Genomic DNA, 9,254 nt, shown 5'->3' with positions numbered 1-9,254 from the left:
CCAATCTGGTGAAGCATGCGGTACCGATCGCAGTTCTGAGTCGGTCTTACTGGTTAGAAAGATGGCCTTCTGTCAGCTCTTCCCCCGTGTTATAGAGCCCCGTGCTAAGCAGCCTCTGTAGGACACACTCATGAGAAGACCAACGGCCTGCTCAACCGCCTCTCTAATCATTATATAAAGCTTCTCTATGTCTTCCTTGTCGAGAAGAAGACAGGGGGTTTACGTAAGGGACTCGCGAGAGGACAAAGCTTCAATTAATCGAAAGGTACCGGATTCCTTTAGGCCTCGCTCCTTGGTTGCAATTCACCTGATCATGTGTATGATTTGATTAATGCTGTTTTTGAGGCGCTGCAAGGAGACGTCACTCTTGGTGTTAGCCTTGAGATGTAGGCCCAGGATCTTGATGCTGTTGCTTGGAGTGATGGCCTGGCCATCAAGGAGTATTTGAATGTATTCCTTGATTTGGCGTGAGGGCGGACGACAAGGAGCTGTGATTTTTTACGCGAACACTGGAGGCCACAGGCTTTAGCACATTGGCGTACTAGAAGTGAGGTGCCATGAATTGGTGTGAGCTTCCTTTAATTTTTGTAACTCTTAGCACATGAGCAAGGTGCCCACCGGGCCGCTAGACGGGCGTGAGGGGTCGCGTGACGCTTTCACTTGGCATTCAACGAGAACGCAGGGGGTAAACCCGCAGATGTGCTTGGTGAGTACACCACCTGTCTTCCCCGTCTTCGCGTGGGCTCGTAGCTAAATCGGTAAGACAACGGGCTCTCGCTTTGTTAGGCTATAAGTTCTAGGTTCGACTCCCGGCGGTGCCAGTAAATTCTTTTATTTATTCGTTGGAGTTTTCTGGTGACACCAACGGTCGCGAAAGAACCCTTGGGGGGTAGAGGTAAAAAGCTTTGCTCTAAAACAGACCGGCGAGCACGGTCTTCCAAATTATCAGTCCTCTTGGCTCGAGTTTGGATTTAACTAGTGTTTTGAGTGGAGAGAACTGAACGTTATCAACCTGGGTTTTATGTGAGGCAACAATTGAGCAGTCATTTCTCTATTTTCTTTAACCTTGAGATAATGTTGTCGAAGCTTTTTTCGTGTTGTGAGAGCTCAGTGCGAGTGGATTTCATTTCGTTCAGTTTTGTTTCCTCAAAAGAGCGCGTGGCGTCTACTGTAGGCATGATTTCATAAAAGCTGGAGTTGAAGTCGAGTGTGTAGTAGACCCGCAATTTTTTTTCCACATCATCACACAACGGTAGTAGTTTCAAGGTAAGGAAGGAACAAGAATATGCAATGTCAACAAAACAGCCCGTACTCGACCGCACTACTAAGGCGGCATTAGTGTACTTAGCGAGTAAGGAGAAACAATTTTTCACCTGCGCAAAAAACAAGCGTTGCAAATGGCAGTCGGCCATCGCAGGCATGCTGGCGAGCCCTCTGAAGAGCGTGTTGATAGTGCAAAGCCTTTTATCTGGGTGATGTGACGTAGGGCTTGAGTAGGTGGCACGTGACGAACGAAGGAACCCGGTTGCGAAGGGTTGATCCTGTGCGGCAAAAGGTTCTGGATAGGCGATCGGGAATGGCCCAAACATCCTGCGTCTGGGTGGCTGGGATGACTAAATTCAGTCGTATCGGGAGGCGAGAGTTCGTATCGACGGCATAAAACAGCTCGCAGTAAAGTCCCACAGGAAAGCACAGGAACAGCAGCTGCGCAAACAACAAGCGTTCGAAATGACAGTTGGCCATCGCTGGCGGGATGCAGAGCCCACTCAAAATGACTAAATTAGTAAACCACTTACCTGAAAGGACTGCACTAAAACAAATAACCAAACTGAAAAATATATTTCTTGCCAATAGGACATTTAACGACATCTTAGCTACATTTTGTTGTTCCTCACTTTTTGACTTCCATCCGCAGGGTCACAACGCGCTGATGCTGCTTTTTTGCACACTGGAGATAAATATTACGCGTACCATGTTGTGTAATATAGAAGACGAAAATTTACCTTTGAATACCGGACAATAACGAATAAGCAGCAATAAATGCTGCATGGCTATTCCCTCTAACAGAGATAGCAAATGACCCAAAGTCTACCTTTATTTATTTATTTATTTATACAGTACTGCCACCCTTGAAGCAAGGGCTTAGGCAGGAGTGGGCGGAACAAACCAGCTGATAATACAATGCACGACAGGAAAACACAGGGCACACTGAGCCTTAACAAAAGTTGTCTACAACGTGACTGCACCAAAGGGACAAGAAAAAAATATCAAGAAAAACAAACACTGCGGGACATGCGCGTTGCGTATACGAAAGCACGTTATGTGATGGTGCACAGGTAACGAAGAAAAAAAATAGTAGAACAATGCTGCCAACAATAGCAGGCAAGCGCATGCAATGGGCGGAAAAAACTACAGAAGTCATATATAAACACGAAATTGCACTGCGCGGAAAGGTGCTATCACAAATAGAGAAAAAAAAGCGCAAGAATAAATGTTCATGAACCCTGCCAGGAAACACATATGAGCAAGAAAACTTAAGCATGCGCGCACGCCGATGTTTCCGTAAGCATGCGCATAAAGGATGCAGTGGTAGGGCAGTCTATCAAGCTTGCTGGTAATCGGTTCCACTCGCGTACAGTCCGCGGAAAGAATGAATTTTGAAAGACGTTAGTGCGACAAGATATCTCGGCTAGTTTTTTAGTGTGCAAAGCTCGGGTCGAGCGTTTATCAACACGTGTTAAGTAGGCGTTAGTGGCAAGACACAGGTTTTCATGGTAGAGTAGATGCAAGTGTTTCAGGCGATCGCGGTAACGTCTTAGTTGCAAGGTTTCAAGCTCGGCTAGATTTAAAAGCGCTGTAGGGGAAATATGCCACCCGTAGGCATTGTAGACAAATCTGATTGATTTTCTTTGGACGCTTTCGAGCATAGATATATTCTGGTCGGTATGCGGGACCCACACGATAGACGCATATTCTAAAAGCGGTCTTAGGAACGTTTTATATGCGAGTAGTTTAATATCTGGGGGACAAGTTCGCAGTGATCACCGAAGGTAACCAAGCCTGCGAATAGCTTTATTTTTGATATTCAAAACATGTGCATTCCACCTAAGATCTGCTGAAATTGTGACCCCTAAATATTTAAAACTGTTAACGCGGGAAATACATTCGCCTTTGATGAAGTACGAAGACTGAAAGGGTTACGTTTTCTTGTTAGAGACATAGAGACAGTTTTTTTTAACATTAATAGTCATTTGCCAAGTAAAGCCCCACTTGTCTATTTTTCTGAGAGCTTCGTTTAGGAGAGTTTGGTCTGCATTGTTGTGTATTTCGGGATAAAGGATGCCATCATCGGCGAACATTTTTATCTTGACAGGTACGTTTGAGAAGACATCATTAACGAAAATCAGAAAAAGCAGCGGTCCAAGTACCGAGCCCTGGGGAATGCCAGAATTAACTAGTGAGGGTGGGGAGGACGTATTACCTATACTTACACACTGGTACCGGAGGTTAAGGTGAGATTTAATCCAAGCCATGAAGGTATCATTTTTAAGGATGGGTCTGAGTTTTAATAAGATTTTGCTGTGGGAAACGCGATCGAAGGCCTTTTCGAAGTCAATAAATATTATGTCTACTTGACTCTGACGATCTAGTGCTGATGCGAAATCGTGGATTACCTCCAGTAGCTGCGTTACTGTAGATCGCCCTCTACGGAAGCCGTGTTGACGGTTGTCGAGTACACTGTGTGTGTCTATAAAGGTCACGAGATGCTTACATATGATATGCTCAAAGATTTTGGCGCATGCGCACAACAGGGAGATAGGACGAAAGGATGACACGGTTGAGGGGTTGCCCCCTTTGGGTATAGGGGTAATTTTACCAAATTTCCAGTCATGAGGCAACTCGGCTCGGGATAAAGATGCCTCGAAAGTGATGCACGAATACTTTGAGCACCATTCGGCGTATCACACAAGAAAGGCCATTGGTATGCAATGAATTCATGGGGATTTTTCGTATCAAGATTTAGTAAGAGAGACAGCACACCGCTTTCTGAAATCGAGACATTACCAATTGGCGAGAGGGAAACAAATTCCTCAGCGGGGGGCGTAGCCCCATCATCGTGAGTGAACACAGAGCAAAAGAACTGATTGAACAAATTCGAGTTAATTGTCTATCCGTGATAGCTTCGCCGTTATTTTGAAGGTTGTAAGAATGCTTCTTTTTGGGTGATAAATGCCGCCAGAACTTTGCGGGGGACGAAAGTAGAAAGTTTTTCATTGTGGTGCTGAAAAAGTATTTTTTTGCGCTTTTTATTCTTTCCTTTAACTGCAGGCGTAATGCAGATAGCTTGTGCCAGGTAGACTCCAGGGGTTTAACGCGGAGTTGTTTCCTGATCTTTTTGGTTTTACGTTCCAGTTTGACTATTTCTTTCGTCTTCCAGGGGTTAGAGGGTCTAACCATTTTCACCTTTGTGGGCACAAAGCGAGCTATACACTGATGAAAAAGGTTTTTGAAATAACACCACATGTTATCAACCGTCGAAGTCGGTGATTCACAGAGGGACACAAAATAAGAATAAGCAAAGTCTAACTGGTCTAAAATACTGACACCATCAGCACGTGAAAAAATTGGGATCGCTTGGGCATCATTGCGCGTTATATTTACATTGTTTAAACGGACAGTAAGAGACACGATGTCATGATCAGATATGCCTTCAATTATGTCTATTGTAGGGTTATGACGACGCAAGCCACTGCTAACGAAGAAAAGATCTATAACAGAGCGTGTACCACCTTGGCGACGAGTGGGATAAAGAACCAATTGAGTTAGATCGTGATAAAGAACGATGTCAAGTAAAGGTTCCACAGCCGCGCTAAGCGACTCTGGAAATTTTTTGTTCCAATCGATGAACGGCATATTAAAGTCCCCTGCCAATAACAAATTGCAAGAATATCCTCTGCAGGAACATAAAAAGTTGCTGATTGCTTCAAAAAACTTTTGGTCGGCAGAAGGTGGGCGATAGAAACCGCCAATGATCATGTTAAGCTCCCCTAGAAATACCTTGAGCAACACGCCTTCGACGCCAGGCAATTCAGGCAGTCTAGCAACATTCAGTGACTCTTGGAAAAGTATGGCTACGCCCCAACCTCTTGAATCTCTGTCTTTTCGATATAATTTATACCCGGGAGGCGAGATTTCGTCATCGTCTATGTTAGCATTCAACCAGGTTTCCGTTATCACAATGATGTGGGGGTGGTGCGTTAGGACAACACTCTCAAGGTCGTCAGTTTTTTTCGCAATGCTTCTGGCATTAAGATTTAGGCGTCGAAATAGCTTGTCACAACTGGTCTGTTGTCACGGCGACACCCGCCCAGATTGGTCGCCACGCCTTTCAGGGAGCCTATTTCCTGGAATCCTCGCCTGAAGATCATCGTCCCATTTGTACAACACGTCGTCTACTTTAATTTTGTTATGGGCAAGCCTCACTTTACCGCCCCTAGCTCTGATAGCGGCCCTGTCGTCCTACAGCTTCTTTCTTGTTTGACGTGTGGTCTTCGAATAGCCTTCCGAGATCGAGATCGGCGTACCCTTTAACTTCGTGCAGTAACCTGCTCTTTCTCGCGGTGGTCGATAAATTTTACAATCACAGGCTTTGATCTGTTTGCTACCTTTCGTCCGATTCGGTGTATTCGTTCGGCCGAAGAAATTTTTACCTTTAAGATATCAGAAACAATGTCTTTGACTACAGTGTCGATGACACTGTCGGATGTTTCGTCGGGTCGCTCATCGACACCAAATATGAGAAGGTTATTGCGCCGAATACGATCTTCTAAATCCACAAGCTTGTCTTGTAGCTTTTGGAGGGAAGTTATTTTGGAACTGACCTCTGAGAATTTAGATGCTAAGGTTTCTACTTTTACAAGCTTTGATTCTATTTCGGAAAGCCTGTCACCGATACTTTTCTGGCCTTGCAGAAGTTCGGCAAGAAGCTGCTCTGTCGTCTGGCTCTTCATACCCGGGTTCGGCTCAACATCCCCGCATTGCATTAAAAGCGACAAGAAGAACTTTCGAGCAGAACAGAACACGTTATGAATGCTACGTGGGAACGTCAGCTGAATGAAGCGTCTATCACTTGTCTTAACAGATGAGGCATCACAACTAACCTGCGTGAAGAATACAAAAGGGTTTGACATGCCGCTGCGTGGCCAGCCGACGTGCCCACTCAAGGTGCTGGCTGGCTGCGGGCTCTTTGTATCCGGGATGGGCGATGTCGATGATCCTGGGAGGGAGTACGTCCAGTTCCTTTCTTCATACAGTGGTACTGCGTAGTCTCCGGCGAAGTACGGCGCCTTGGTTATCAGGCATGCATTGTCCGGTTGTACTGCGCTGGCCGCGACTTCCGTCAGGAAAAGAAGCTGCGTGAAGAATACAAAAGGGTTTGACATGCCGCTGCGTGGCCAGCTGAAGTGCCCACTTTTTATTTTAGTTTCCCCACGTAGTATGCTTTATTTGTCCGAAAAACAAATTTACCTAACACTTCTCCGCGACTTTTACCTGGCCTTAAATCGCACGTACCAAAAGCAAGAGAAATTAATCTAGAACTCATGGTTTACGGGTGTATGCTGCCACTGGTCTATCAGACGAACGGTATCGGGAAGCTGCGCATTGATTTCGAATAATTGGAGGTCGTTTGAGAGCATTGAAACCTCGATAGACTTGAACAATAGAAACCGGCGGAGCACCGCCCGGGAGAACTGATAAAATACATGCGCAGCCACATAAAACACGGTATAGGGAATGTTCGCATCGCAGCTTGGTTGCTGATGGCACTGGTCACAAACTGGGTTCCTGTGATATAGTAAATATCGCAAAAACGCTTCCAGCACTTCTCCACAAAAAAAAAAAAGTCTGCTGACACGAACCACAAGGAAAAAAAAGCTAGTTACACCCTCTGGTAGAGGGGCAGTCCACGAGGCGACGTTTGCTAGCTGGAGCATGTGTGTTTTTTGTAAGAAATACAGTTCGACAAAAGTTTCACTAACATTTGTTTTACAGCTGCACGAGCTTACCCTTCTGTCGTGTGCCTCAGAACAATTGAGAAAATTGTTCCTTATGTAACCTCAGTTCACAATAACATGGGGCTACCAGTTAACATGCTTTTTCAGTTTTTAGAACAGCGAAAGGAATAGTGGGGAGAAGAAAATAGATAGTTATACCAGATCGGAAAAACGGTTCCGGTACGGTTCACGGTAGCCGCTACGGGACCGTACCGGGAAGGCTCATTTTTAGAGTTATAGCAGACCGTAACCACCGGCCATGCTACCGTGATTGGGAGCGACTTGTGTTGTACGTCGTTTGGCAATTTTTCGTGAGTCTGTGGTGCTTCCTGTGCTGAAATATTAGTTTTCAGTTCTCAAAAGCGCTAAAGACAGTATTAGAAAAAAAAAAAAAAACATCCAACGCCCCTACGGAGATTCGAACCGCGACTGCGTGAGCATGGAGCGGCATTTTAACTCTACGCCATTTCAATAGATGGTGCCAGTAGGTCAAGCTCAGTACATACGGCTGGCTGTTTCTTGTTTTTCGTTGTATTTGAGAGTCCCTCGCACTGATACCGCCTGTTCCTCACTCGCCGATTTGTAGACGGGCCCCATGTTGCTGTTAATACTAGTTAAGTAGCCGTATCGCCTTTATTTAACCTAAAAGAAGCTATTGGACATGCGTCATTCGACGACACAAGCCACGGCAGTTGGGCCGGGACCGTGTTTCGCTTGCTGCTTGAGCTGTCAGAATCGCGTGGATTTCACTTGCTGCAACCTCATTTTTCTTAAACGATCTCATATTTACAATCCGTTCGACTAGGCGTGAGCCAATCGTACGTATCCTAAACTCTTCCAAAGCGGCCGCCCGCTTCCGAACGACGGACACGGTATGTCTCGGTACCGCGCGGCCAAGTCGCTCCGGTATACGGTAGGGTTCTGCGCATGCGCGGTGGCGTCCAGACGGTAGACGTTACCGTACCGGAACGGTTTTTCCGATCTGCTATCACTCTCTAATGTTCCAAATATAAAAGAGTGATGACGACGATGATGATGACGATAATGGTGGTTGTCGTGATGATGACGATGATGACGAAGGACAACGTTGTCGATGATGATTGTAATTTTAATGATACTGCTGGTAGTGTTGGTGATGGTAATTTTGAGGAAGTACACTTGGCAATTGGAAGGTGATGCTTTCATTGTTTCGGTATTTACTGCTTTCGGGAGAGCTCTCCCAAAAGATTATATCCTTTTGGGAGAGCTTGAAGATATACCTTATGATGTATTTTTGCCACCGGACGTGATTATTCCCCATTTCGTCCAGTCAAACACCAGGAGCGTGAAACGGTTTGGTTGAAGTGGTTGATGTTTTAAAGGCGTAATCATACAACTGCGCATGAACAGCGCAATGATGACAGAACATAGCAGACACGCCTTAGTGCTACAGCAGTCAGGACATTTCGCCAACCGAACGCTGCGCTGTAAATACTGGTGCCTTCAAATATCCGCTTAAAACAAGGGTGAACACAGGTGTGGCATCTACGATGAAAACATTAATAAAGATGTTCATTCTCTCTCTCTCTTTCTCTCTCTCTCTCTCTCTCTCTCTCTCTCTCTCTCTCTCTCTCTCTCTCCCTCTCTCTCTGTCACTCTCGCTAAAGTTACCCGATAAATTTTATTGACTTGAAGTCAGCGGGGAATTGAGGTAGAGATACTTGTACTATTCACCAGTATCTGCTGCAATATTTCCTATTTTGTCTCTGATGTAGCTATACGCTTAGACACGCGAATATGCAGACCGCAACCGAACATTCGGAAGTAACGAAGAATGTTCCGGTGAGATATTTTCAGATTGTCTACAGCGCGACAGTCCAATGCAGCGAATATTGTACTCCAGCTAGCTGAAAATCTCTGAAATTCGAGAACGAATTAGCTGGCCTCAAAAAAAAAGCCACCTGAAACAATTGCGGCCCGATCCAACAACACCAACCCGCAGAAATGTTACCGCCTGATATTACACAACGGAGCGACCATAAAAATTTCGGCTTATGTTATCGCGAGCGCCTGCGCGCACTCTTCTTAAATAAAACAGGGGCAAAGAAGTGGTCAAACGAGTTGAAGGCTGTGGGAACAGCACCTGCGAAGAGGAAACATGAACGCATTCCATTGACTTATTATATGGTACCAGAAACGTGACAAATGCGCACAAATAAA

The sequence above is a fragment of the Haemaphysalis longicornis genome, unplaced genomic scaffold (genome assembly GCF_048455015.1).
Source record: "Haemaphysalis longicornis isolate Haplotype H1 unplaced genomic scaffold, Haemaphysalis longicornis Haplotype H1 scaffold_3, whole genome shotgun sequence".
Taxonomy (NCBI): Eukaryota; Metazoa; Arthropoda; class Arachnida; order Ixodida; family Ixodidae; genus Haemaphysalis; species Haemaphysalis longicornis.
This window is presented reverse-complemented; position numbering follows the sequence as displayed.